Source organism: Anolis sagrei, chromosome 4 (genome assembly GCF_037176765.1).
Source record: "Anolis sagrei isolate rAnoSag1 chromosome 4, rAnoSag1.mat, whole genome shotgun sequence".
NCBI classification, from domain to species: Eukaryota; Metazoa; Chordata; class Lepidosauria; order Squamata; family Dactyloidae; genus Anolis; species Anolis sagrei.
This window is the reverse complement of record NC_090024.1, coordinates 64,342,177-64,355,257: the sequence shown is the minus strand read 5'-3', so window position 1 is coordinate 64,355,257 and position 13,081 is coordinate 64,342,177. Positions and strand designations below refer to the sequence as shown.

The 13,081-nt window shown below is 39.0% G+C and overlaps 1 protein-coding gene across 14 annotated transcripts in view; it reads right to left on the bottom strand.

Annotated features, from left to right (window-relative positions):
• The window catches only part of PTPRM (protein tyrosine phosphatase receptor type M), a 529,398-nt gene that overhangs the window by 31,596 nt on the left and 484,721 nt on the right, over positions 1–13,081 (bottom strand). The gene's annotated exons all lie outside the window — the stretch shown is intronic.

Below are 13,081 nucleotides of genomic sequence, written 5' to 3'. Positions count from 1 at the left end.
AAACAGAGGCTGGATGGCCATCTGTCAGGGGATGATTTGAATGCGATTGACCTGCGTCTTGGCTGGGGTTGGACGGAATGGCCCACGAGGGCTCTTCCACCCCTATGATTCTAGTTGCTTGTAACTTATGTGCCACTCTCCTTACATCAAGTTAATTTATATCTGAAAAACAAAACTTCCTAGGTTTATTAACTAGAACAAACCATCACTGTGATGGGTGAGGCATAGGTGAAGCAGGGATTGGTATATTTTAATGATCAAAGAATACCAGTCTGTGCTCTGCATGCAAAAGCATGGCACAGCTCAACAGTATATGCAGAAATTGCTATCTTACATTACAATTCACAGAATCTTCTGGCCATCATGGTCACTGGCAATGCTGGCTAGAGGCTTCTGGGAGCATTAGTCCAAACAACTTTCTCAAACTCTGTTAATAAGAACATAAGTAATATGCCCTGGGGTAATTTTCCTCTCCCTCATCAGGACTCAATTTACTTTTCAAAATTTAAAAATGTTACCCAAAACTTTGCATTTCATTTCTCAGCCAAAAAACAATATCCAAGATGTGAAGGGCATTTTCCTCATGTGCGTTTTTTAAGGACTATGTGCATACTGATGTAGAAACAAGAGAGAAGGGATTTATGATTCCATAGCCCGTTCATTATTATTGTCCCCGCAGACAGGTTTCGTCAACTACAATGCTGCACATTTTCCACAGAAATGAATGTAAGTCACTACCAATAAAGGGGAAACTAAAACATGAACCCAAAGCATTGTGGTTGCAATCTTATTCACACTGATTAGGGAGGAAGGTCCAACAAATATAATGGGGGAATATTTCTGAGCAGAACTGAGTAGGATTACACTCTCAGTGAATTGTTTGGAGACAGACTGATCAAAGGTTGGACATGCAACATGTTAGACAACACTCTCTGAATCCCCAAGCCAGTATAGAATAATGGATAGGAATACCTTTTGCCTTAAAAATGAGATTATATGCCTTTGTAAAAAAATGTCCCCTTGGATACCGATGATTAGATTAATGTGCAGGATTCTAGACTGCAGCAGCTTTATCCACGCTTATCTTCAAACAAGGAGCGTGCATTGGCTTCTAACTGGCAATTCAAAGCTCTGGTTTTAACATTTAGAGTCCTAAAATGGCCTGAGCTAATAAGCTGCTGCATCCCACCATGACTGCTAAAATTTTCAAGACTGCTATCTTAGCATTGGCTGGAATTCACAATTGTAGTTACAAATACATAACCCAGAGTTTTTGATTTGTAACTGATTTTTATTCATGACCCCTACATATTCAGTAGAGATGGGAATATGTAGGGATTGTAAAAGTTCCCCAATTCTGGCTTAGCAAGCACCATCCACTGCAAGTGACAGGAGTCTGTTCTCCTCTTGATTGCGACAGAGCAGGCTGATGTTTTTACCCTCCTCCCCTGAGGTATCTCTGGTGTGAGGCAGAATTTTGACAGGGATTCTGCCTTTTGCACTGGAGACTTTCCATAGGAGGGAATGGAAATGTCAGTCTCCTGTGTCTTGGTTGACAGAAGAACAGACCCCCATTGCTTGCAATGACTGATACTCAATGAGTTGAGATTTGGGGGAGAGAGCTGGGCCATCAAAACCTATTCAGCTAAGCAACTGATGTAGTTAAATAACTAAGTAGTGAATGCAGAATTCCTACTATTATCTCTATGTATGGTCACCAGGAACCTAATAGTGGGTACCCTGTTATAGAAGTCCTTTCTTAAAGAACTGAAAACCTGAGCCCCACTTTTTAAATTACCTTTAAAATGTATGCATGTATATGAAATTATTGCTCATTTCCTGAGACTTAATAAACTACAGTCTAAATGAAGTCAACAAGATAGATAAAATTAGGTTACAGGTGATACAAAGTGTGTGTATATATCTATATGAGAAAAATATTTTCAATTTCACACACTTCTAAATTCCCAAGGATTTTTGCCAGATAGGTTTGTGCATCACCAGCCTCCAATTTCAAATCTTGAGCCTACTTGAATGTTCACAGCTATCATTACATAAGGTGTAATGCAGTGGTCCTCAAAATTTTTAAACAGAGGGCCAAGTCACAGTCCCTCAGGTTGTTGGAGGGCCGGATTATAATTTGAAAAAAAAACATGAATGAATTCCTACCACATTGCACGTATCTTATTTGTAGTGCAAAAAAACCCCCCAAAAAAACAATTTAAAGACAATACAATAATAAAAATGAAGAACAATTTTAATGAATATCAACTTATTAGTGTTTCAATGGAAAGTGTGGGCCTGCTTTTGGCTGATGAGATAGAATTGTTATTGTTGTTGTGTGCTTTCAAGTAATCTCAGACTTAGGTTGACTCTGAGCAAGGGCCGGGTAAATGATCTTGGAGGGCCGTATTCGGCCCCGGGCCTTAGTTTGAGGACCCCTAGTGTAATGGGTGTTCCTGGAAAAGTCTGAGAGAAGAATGGGCAACAGTACACATTTTGAGTGCATTTCAGGAAAACTGAGGCTGGATCTACACTGCCATGTAATCCAGATTATCTAATTTGAACTGGAATATCTGAGTCTACATTGCAATATAATCCAGTTCAAAACAGATAATCTGGATTTTATATGGCAATGTAGATGGGGCCTGAGAGAATATTTGGGCAAAGGAAGTTGCTCTTGAGGCCAGAAGCACTGGACTGCAAATTTCATGACCTCCAGGTGCTGGGAAAGGATGCTGCAGTTGATTGAACTAAATGGTTTCAGACATGCTATGATGGGAAAAAAACTGATGAAAAAGCAAGTACGTTGGTAGATTGGGATCCTAAACCTGATTGTCACTTGCAGATTCAATGCTGCTGCTCATTTTCCTATTCAAACATATGTGTTTTTTTGAGAGCCACAGTCATGTATTAAGATGCAAAAATATATATAATACGAGAAGGAGAAGGGATTTGTGTATGTCACAGAGAAAATTGATGTTTGTGATATCCCTTCTGGAAGGATGTCTTGAATATGCCTATTCCCACTTGCTATACCAGACATATAAAGTATTTTCCAATACTATCTTTTCATGAACTTCTAAAGCATAAATGATGATTTCCAAACCCATATCCATATATAATAAAAGTAAATAGAGAAGTGTCCATCATGTACTTGAAGTTTCCATGAAATTCTATGATTCTACTTGAAGTAGTTAGCAATCAGGAGCAGTACAGCAATTCATACCTCTTTAGTGCTGAAAGCTATATATATGAACTGGCAGCTAAATTAATCTTGTAGCTGCACAGGGCATTTAAAATTACTTATGGGTTATCTATAGTAGACTTGACATTGATAGTGCATATCAGGTCATTGGCTGGGCAGTTTTACACATGCTAATTTTAATGCAGAATTACACTTGTGCTGATGATGATGGGACCCATATAGTATTTCTTGGAAGAAGGATTGAATATCCAATAGCACCTCTGCCACACAGAAAACTAGTGAGAAGCTCAGAATGGTTTGTCTAATATGGATGTAGCAGCAGGTTGCACCAAGCAAGCAGGGCAAATTAACCTTTTTGCCATGCCTATGAGATGTATTAACAGATTACTTGAGTATATCCAATTTCCCGAATGGCACCAATGAACTTTCTAGGCACTTGTTCATTGGATCCAGAAGAGACAACAAGTTACAGAGGTAACAGCAACAGGGAGCTGGTTCCCAGATTTGAACACATATTTCAGCCACCTTTCTATTTTGTGTTTAATATTCCTTTAAAAAGGCATGCTAAAAAACTCACTGGAGCTGCTTTTGCTATTCCCTCAGAGAGATACCTCTAGAGATGATATACTAGTAAACAATGCAAATGCTTTAAGGGTGTCTAGCTTTCCCCCAAAACAATTATAGAGAATAATGGGTGTCCTCATTCTATATTTAAATAGTTAAACAGCTTCTTGAGAAGAGATAGTAACACCATAAATTATTTATTTTCAACTGACACCTCATTTATCTCCCTAAAAGTATACTAGGAGAAAGGCATGGCCAAACTTTAAGCAAATAACTGATGTGTGCACCACCTCTATTATTAAATAGACACACTGCCTTTCTACCAAAAAGAGCACACAAGGCAATAAACATATGTCTAATACAATACACATAAACCCAAAACCTTACGTCAATTGAAAACACAATTTAAAACAAAACATTAACAATAATACATGACCTCCAACCAGTTAAGTGCATTCTCCCCTCTCAGAAACAAACAAGAAAACTGTCATAAGTCTTTCAGCAAAAATAGACTAGGTCTACATTACGACACTATACTGTTGACTTCCAGGAAACCTTTGTAGCTCTTTTGTGTTGAGCTCAAGGTTATGCAGTACTAAAGAAAAAGATCGTCATGCAACAGAAAGGCATCTGTAGTCTAAAAGTGTAACCTCAGAACTATCTTTGAGTGGCTATGAAGAATGGCTACATGGTAATTGCAGAACTAATGGTGCAAAAGAATGCCATACAAATAATGTATCTGAAACCACTGAGCTCAGTATTAACTAAACATGTACAATTGTAATTTTCACACCAGGACACAATGACTGGACTGTGGCATTTCCAGACCAGGTCAAGGACAGATACCCATTGTACTGGAAGATGGTACACACCATATTTCTAAAAGATATCGGGCCTGACATGACTGTGCTGATAAACATGAGACACAGTGGTTAAATAGCATTCTCAGATTTCCAGTGTCAGCACAACTGATGAGCCATAAAGCTTGCAGAGACTATGTTTACAGTTATGTTGAGACACTATTTTGGGTGTTTTTGTAATAAGTCACAACTGCCAAAGACTGTCATTACCAAGGATCTGTTTGGGTGCCTCTCTTCAAGAACCCTGGTTTTCTGCTAACAAGCGTCACTAATAGATAGGATGGATAGCTCTTCTAACTGCTGGATACAACCATTCTTGACATTCAAAATCAGGATGTCTAGAATTATGTACTAAAGAAAAACTACCTATAGTGACTCCCATCATGTATACTGGAAGTCTATGTAACATGTACTTTAAATAAAAACACTTAAATGGAAAAATGCCACCTATCTTTTTCTCTTACGACAAGCTAATGTACCCTATTTTAAAAATGAGAATTACTGTTAGGGTAGGAACAAAATACCTTGACCTGACTACACTGATAGGCATAGTTTTATTGCAGTATCTTTTCTAGGCAAAAGGGCATCATCTGCGTAAGTATGACGAATAACAGATTCATAAAAAGAAGTTTTCTTAGGACGCATCCACTCCCCGTGCCTTTTCTAATCTCCTTGATAATTATTGGTTTCCACAAATATCCAATTTGCATTTGAGGTGTAAAGACACATTAAGCATCTCATATAGTTTAGCCCTAATGCTGGACCTAATTACTTCCTCTATGGATAGTCAGCAATTCATGGGGAAAAGTGACTAGTGGCATACCAGAGGGTCCAGTACTATTCAACATTTTTATAAATGACTTATGACATAGGGCATGTTTATCAATTTGTACAAAGGTAAGGGTAAAGGTTTTCCCCTGACATTAAGTCCAGTCATGTTCAACTCTGGGGATTGGTGCTCCATTTCTAAGCCGAAGAGCCGGCGTTGTCCAAAGACACCTCCATGGTTATGTGGCCAGCATGACTGCATGGAATGCCGTTAACTTCCCACTGACCTATTGATCTACTCACATTTGCATGTTTTCAAACTGCTAGGTTGGCAGAAGATGGGGCTAACAGCAGAAGCTCAAGCCGCTCCCCGGATTCGAACCGGCGACCTTTCGGTCACCAAGTTCAGCAGCTCAGCTCTTTAACCCACTGCGCCACCAGAGATCCCTATCGATTTGTAGATTATATCAAAATAGAAGGGGTAGTTAAAACCCCAGAGGACAGGATCAAAATTCAAAATAACCTTAAGATATTGAAAAGCTGGGCTAAAATTAACAAAACGAATATCAACAGAGAGAAAGGTAAGGTTCGACACTTAGGCAGAAAAAAAGAAATACACAGATACAGGATGGGTAACATCTGGCCTGACAACAGTACATGTGAAAGGAATCTGGGAGTCCCAGCAGACCACAAACTGAACATGAGTCAGCAATGTGATGCAGCAGCTAAAAAAGCCAACACAGTTCAATAGTGTCTAGAGAAGGAACAGTTCAACTCTATTCTGCTTTGGCCAGTTGCTCACCTGGGATACTGTGTTCAGTTTTGGGTACCAAAATTCAAGAAGGATATTGAGAAGCTGGAAAGTGTCCAGAGAAGAGCAACCAAAAGATAAACTGTCTGGAAACCATAACCAATGAAGAACAATGTGAGGAGCTAGGTAGGTTAAGATGTGACACGATAGCCATATCTGAAAGGATGATGTATTGAAGATGGAGCAGGCTGGTTTTCTGCTACTCCAGAGACTAGTATACAGAGAAATGGATTCAAATTCAGGGAAAGAGATTCCACTTAAACATTAGGAAGAACTTCCTGGTGATAAAAGCTATTTGACAGATATGTGCTGCCTTGGAGTGTGGTGGAGTCTACTCTGGATGTTTTTAATTACCATCTGTTTGGAGTGCTTTGATTGTGTGTTCTTGCATGGCAGGGATGGACTGGATGGCCCTTGTATGTTTCTATGATTTTAATCTGTGACTTACTCACATGGTAACAAAAGGCCAAAAGCTACCTTACCAGACACTTATTTGTGAATTCTGACCCACTCTCAGCATTTAAAAAGTTTCACCTCTTTGTAGTAATTTCTAGGTAGGTGATTTGGATACTTTTAACCACTCTGATAAAGCTTGATATATTGATCTTTTTTAGATTTCAATACATAGAGCATCACTTCCTTGTAGAAAAGGTTATATTAAAACAAGGGAAACTAGTTCACATGACAAGGGCCATGTTCTCACCTTTTTTATGCTGCCTTGCTCAGTGAGGCAAGCACTGCTGATTTGGGGATATCTTCATTAAATGATTACAAAGCAGTCCGTCTAGATTCCTGGAGAATAACAGCCAATTATTCTCCCCAGGGATACCTTTCCCGCTATGCATGATGGAACAAAGCCAACTTGTTATTTCTGGTTGTATGTTTGAAAAGCAGAAATCTGATTTGACTGGTAAGACATATGATCCTATTTACTGATGTGTGAGATTAAAGATGATTTTAGACTGATGAATTTCATAAGGTTTCTTTCCTTTTAGCAATCTATCACATCTGCCTTCACTTTTATTGGTAACTACAGTTGTTTACATTTTTTTTTTAAAGAGAGGTCATCACTTGAATAAATGACTTTAAGAATAACATGGATTATTCTTATGGTTCTTTAAGTCTTCAGAATTAAATTGTAGTTTTAAAGTTTTATTGTTAAATTATTGTACTAGCCTCCATTTTAATTTGACAAAGTGATATATGCTGAGGTTGGGGTGGAGAGGAGGGAGGCTACACACACAGCCTGAGCCTTGTTTTGTCTTTCTTGCAGTCTCCTCTGCTGAGACAGCAAGACATAGTTTAGTTTCAAAAAGGCAATCCTATGTATGTCTTTGAGGTCTCTTTGTATTTACTATATATACTCATGTATAAATTCGCCTCGAGGGCAGATTCTGTGACCAAAATTATGGGTTTTGATATGACCCATTGGTAAGTCAAGAAGGAAAAGCACCAATGGCACCTTAAGGGGGCACCGTTTCCCTGCCCATAAGTGCCACTACTGTGCTTTTTTTTCATGTCAGGAGCGACTTGAGAAACTGCAAGTCACTTCTGGTGTGAGAGAATTGGCTGTTTGCAAGGACATTGACCAGGGGACGCCCAAGCGTGTTGATGTTTTACCATCCTTGTGGGAGGCTTTCATGTCCCTGCATGGGGAGCTGGAACTGACAGAGGGAGCTCATCCACACTCTCCCTGAATTCGAACCTCTGACTTGTCAGTCATCACTCCTGCTGGCACAAGGATTTAACCCATTGCGCCACCGGGAGCTCTCGCCATCACGGTAAAGAGCACAGAAGGGGTCGGTGATGATTATTATGCTTACCCACCTCAACATAGTTAAAATACTTCATCTTGCCTTTGGCCACTCTACTTTTTTTTTTTAAATGAGAATTAAGGTACAGCATTTTTACTGATCCATGGATCAATCGACCAAGATTTTTGGAATGATTTTTTTGACTAAATTTTCTAGACTTTTACATAAATAGAAAGGGCAATAGGCTTAATTATAGGGAAATATAGTTCTGAGATTGCCCTGGACCATAAGAAAATCAAACCAGTCCATACTCCAGGAAATAATGCTCGGCTGCTCACTGGAGAGAAGGATATTAGAGGCAAAGATAAAGTACTTTGGCCATATAATGAGAAGACAGGAACGCTTTGAGAAGATAATGATACTGGGGAAAATGGAAGGAAGAAGGAAGAGGGTTCGACCAAGGACAAGATGGATGGATGGTATCCTTGAAGTGACTGGCTTGACCTTGAACATCTGGGAGTAGTGACGGTTGACAGGGAGCTCTGGCATGGGCTGGTCCATGAGGTCACAAATAGTCGGAAGCATCTGAACAAATGAACAACAAGTGTCATGGAGTTTCCTTGTATTTGTGTACAACTGTATATAGTTGTTTTTCTCCTTTTTGGCATTTGCATAAAGAGGTAAACTTCACCCCGGGATCCCAATTTTCTGTATATGTAGCCATGGATGTATTGTCATAAATCCACATGTGGTTCAGTGAAGTGTGTGTGTGTGAGAGTCAAACAGAACGAGAGAGATGTGACATGATTTTTAAAGAATTTATCACTTTTCAAAGCATTTTTCATGGCAACTCAGTAATGGCTATTCTAAATGACAACAAAGCACCATTAGCATTTTTTTTTTTGGATTTCAGTCACATTCTAATGAGGTCTTCACAATGCTGGCAAAATATGCTTAGAAATCATTACTGTAAATTACTACAGTAAAACACTCCTGGGGGATTTCTGCCAATTTCTGTCACAGGACCCATGGCAGATGGATCAGTATAATAGCAAAAGAATATGAGGAATGTGGTGTGTGAGTTGTTTGTTTCTCCTTTTCCTCCTCCTTCTTTTTTATCTTTTCACATAAACAGTGTAAATGTGAGCAACTTGGTAACATGCTACCAGATAAAGAGCTAAATGTCCCTCAGGTAGGTTCATTAAAGCAGGAAAACAATCAGAACACATTTTGCTGCCATTTAAATACCAGGTGCGCAGTGGCCTACAAGTGCCAGGAAAACTGACAAGGGTCCCTTGCTGCAACGCAAGTGAGCTTAAAGGATGCCGGGTTTTTGACAAGGCTGCCTCAGATAATGACAGGTGCTGGCAGATGTATTCGGGCCCCGCTAGAGGCGAATGGAGGGACCGAATCATCTGTAACAGGTGCCTGCGCGAGAGGAAGTCTCCCGGTGGCTTCTCTGCCTGCAATTAAAACCATCCTGATGCAGAGAGCTCCAGGGCAAAAGCTATATCCGAGCACAAATTTAATGACTATCCAGTCCGGGTAAACAAACACACACACGCCCACTTCATGATTAATTCATGAAGGACAAACACAAGGTATGTGGCAAACATGTTAAAGAGGCATTCTTCTCCCCTGGAAAAAAAAATCATCCCTGCGACCCTCCCAAAACAGGATTATTTTCCTCCCATTTTGGGCAGGTGGTCTCCAGACAAATCTGTAAATCAAACGACAAAAGTAGCAGCCAAATGGCACGGAGAGCTCCCAAAAGAGTGAAAAACAATCCCACAGAGTCAAGAAAAGGTACAACAGGAATCTGACCTATTGTCAAAACATGACAGTAAAAACAAAACCCAGAGAAAACTCAAAAGAGCGAGGACCCCTTAAAGACATTGCTAAATGAGGCATAACACAGTCCGGCAGGTTGAGGTAGCAATAAACTGCAAGTACAGCTTGTACATTAATTAACATTTAGTGTCAATTGCTTCTCCACTGAAAATAGCAGACTACGGATTTTTTATTTTTTTTTTGCAATTTTTTAACTACAACTTTTAGAATTCCACAACCAGCACAGCCACTGGTCAGTAAACTACAGGTTAAGAGTAAATGTCACATTTACTACCATTTCCTTTAAGCATCTAGCATTGAGACAGGTTAGAAAAATTAACCATCTGATGCCATATTGGTTCTGATCCAAATCAATCCTTCTTCCCATGCTCTAAATAACAACAACAACAACAACAACAACAACAACAACAACAATCTTTACTTGTATACCGCTGTTCTCATCCCAGCGGTGAAATTATATACAAAAAAACTTCAGCAAAATGCAATGGGTATAGTAGGCATATTGGAGCTAATTGAGATTGATATGCTAAAGGTTTAAGGATTTAAGTCTTCCTATCTTCACTTAGAGTTCCAAGTCAGATTGAGACCCCTTGTCTTTACTTGTCTAAGGAAAGAAATCAGATACATATGTACATATTACATATGTACATCCAATATTAATTTTGGTACATTGTGTCACAAAACCATCACGTCTTGTGGACTATCTTGAGAAGCATACACTATGCAGTGTTTCTTATTCTGAGGTCATATGATTCCCCTCTGTCCTATTGGTAGAAAGATAGCTATTTAAATGTTTTGATTGTAAATACTTGATTATCCTGTGTAGGACAGAGGCCACAGGAGGGAAACAAGATTGGAAGGGGGTAACAGTCAGATTGGAAAGGGCTAACAGTCAGAAACATGTTGAAAAACACTGCACTATGGCACAGTTTTGTAACAGTTCTGGTGATGACAGGACTAGATAGATACCTTAAAGACATTCAGACAACTGGAAAATAATATCCAATTATTGGACTGAGATGACAAGTGCTCAAAGGCTGTAGCTGTGTATAGGTCTGAAATGCAAAATTAAATGTAGTACACTTAATGAGGTAAAGTGCTCCCTAGATTATATGTTTCCTATTTTTCAAATGTACAGCACTGGATTGATCAATCCATCTTTTGCCCTGACTCTGATGTGGTGGAACTGAAATGCTCATGAACCCTGTACAACACTGTAAGTGGTGAGAGATTATAAGAACTGCAACCCTACAACACCTGAAGGGCCAACACATTCCCCATCCTTGCTTTAAAGAAATGGCCTAATGTGTTCAGCCATGGAAAGCCATTGAGTGACCTTGGGCAAGTCATAATCTCTCAACAAACTTCTTCTGAGAAAATATTGCTAAGAAAACCTTATGATAGGGTTGCCATATGTCAAAAATGACTTAAAGGCACACAAAAACAATGAAGGTGATGTGAGAAGGAGGTGACTATGTAAATAACAGATGTTTCATTATTAAGCCGTGAGCTGGGTACACAGTGAGGAAATCAGACAACTATTTTGCTACTGATGCAAAGCCTACAGTGAGTACATTATTCTACAATTCTCTAAAAAGGCTCTCAGAATCTGCCATCTCTCAGACTACATTCCGTTTTGTGGAAGATAGTGATCAAATTGATAAAATATATAGGGAAATTTCATATCAATATTTGGGTGAACATTTTTTTTACTTTGAATGAAACTGGGAAACTTAATTTGTCCATTCGTTACATTTCAAATGGTTCCAAACTGGCTATTTTAGCCAATCTAATTGTGTCAATCTTTGTGCTTTTGCAACAGCCCTTAATTATACTCACAAAATGTACTACTTTGTTGTCCAAATGTGGTCCTGTTTCCTGATTTGTGAGCAGGCTCAGGCACTTAGATGTCTAGGCAGGAGGATTTAAATGCACAATAAACTATGAGCAAAACCCTCTTTCTAAACGCAGAATGAAAATTGGATTTACAGTAAAAGAAGCTGTAAATGACACGTTTGCTCATAATATGGAGAAAACATTCAACACACAGTACTCCACACATTTATTTTTCAAGGGAAATTATAAACTACAGTATTGCCAAGAAATTAAAAACATGCATCACAATTATTTTAGTTGCACCAAAATGTATGTTCAGTTTCCCTTTCCATCATTTGCTAATAAGGCCTGGAGGTGTTGACAGTACAGTTGAGAAAGTCTGAGAGTTTCATGAAGAAATTGAACATCTGCTTCTATAGGCTAACTTAACATTAAGGAAGGAGAGTGTCTTTACGTGCCTAATTCTCAACTATAACCCCAACACCATGAAATGTAGACAAGATGAAACTTTGCACTGATAGCAAGGGGATCCCAAGAGCATGCATATAGGACATGTTTTTAAACAGATTTAGTTTAAACTATTTGCAGCCTGTAGTTCTATTTTCAGTCACTAGTATGTTATAAACTACAACAATGAGTATCAATTTCCCCATGATATCTCCACATCACTATCTTCGAACAAAGAGAAAGAAGAAAAGGAAGGAAAACACAGTCAAAAAAGGTTCTGTGTCTAGTAAGAACAAGAAGAAAAGCGAACAGGCTAAAAGAGTACAACGGCTGAGGAAAGGGAAAAAAGGTGGTCAGGGGAGAGGAGCAGAATAAGGAAAGAAAAAGAGGATGTACATCAGTATAGGGAAAGGAACCGCATGCTGATGGGTTATGTCACAGAAAGAATATCTAGTTCTGAGTGACAGGAAAACCACCAGGGTAGCTGTGTAGCTTATGGAGAAGAAAACAATTTAATATAGGAGAGAAAAGGGTAACTAGGAGCTTCCAGCCTGTATGAATCTGTGTACTTTTGCTAGTTATAAATACTGTAAATAATCTGCTTTTGAAATAATAATATACTTCTCTCTTCATCATGATTTCCTTGTACATACTGCTTCCTCAAAAATTACTATTAGATAACATGCTGTTGTGTACCTTCAAGTTGCTTTTGGTCTATGGCAATCCTAAGAGGGTTTTCTTGGCAACACTTGTTCAGAAGGGATTTGCCTTCCTCTGAGACTGGGAGAATTTGTCACTCAGTGGGTTGGGTGTGGGATTCAAATCCTGATCTCCAGGGTCATAACCCAATGTACAAAGCACCACACCATACCTAAAGGTATGTCCTAGGTCTTTACCACTATTCCTCTATGGCTAATAGTAATTTTAAGAGAGTTGACTTCCATTAGAAATAAATGCAGAAAGGGACATAATCCCTCCTTCC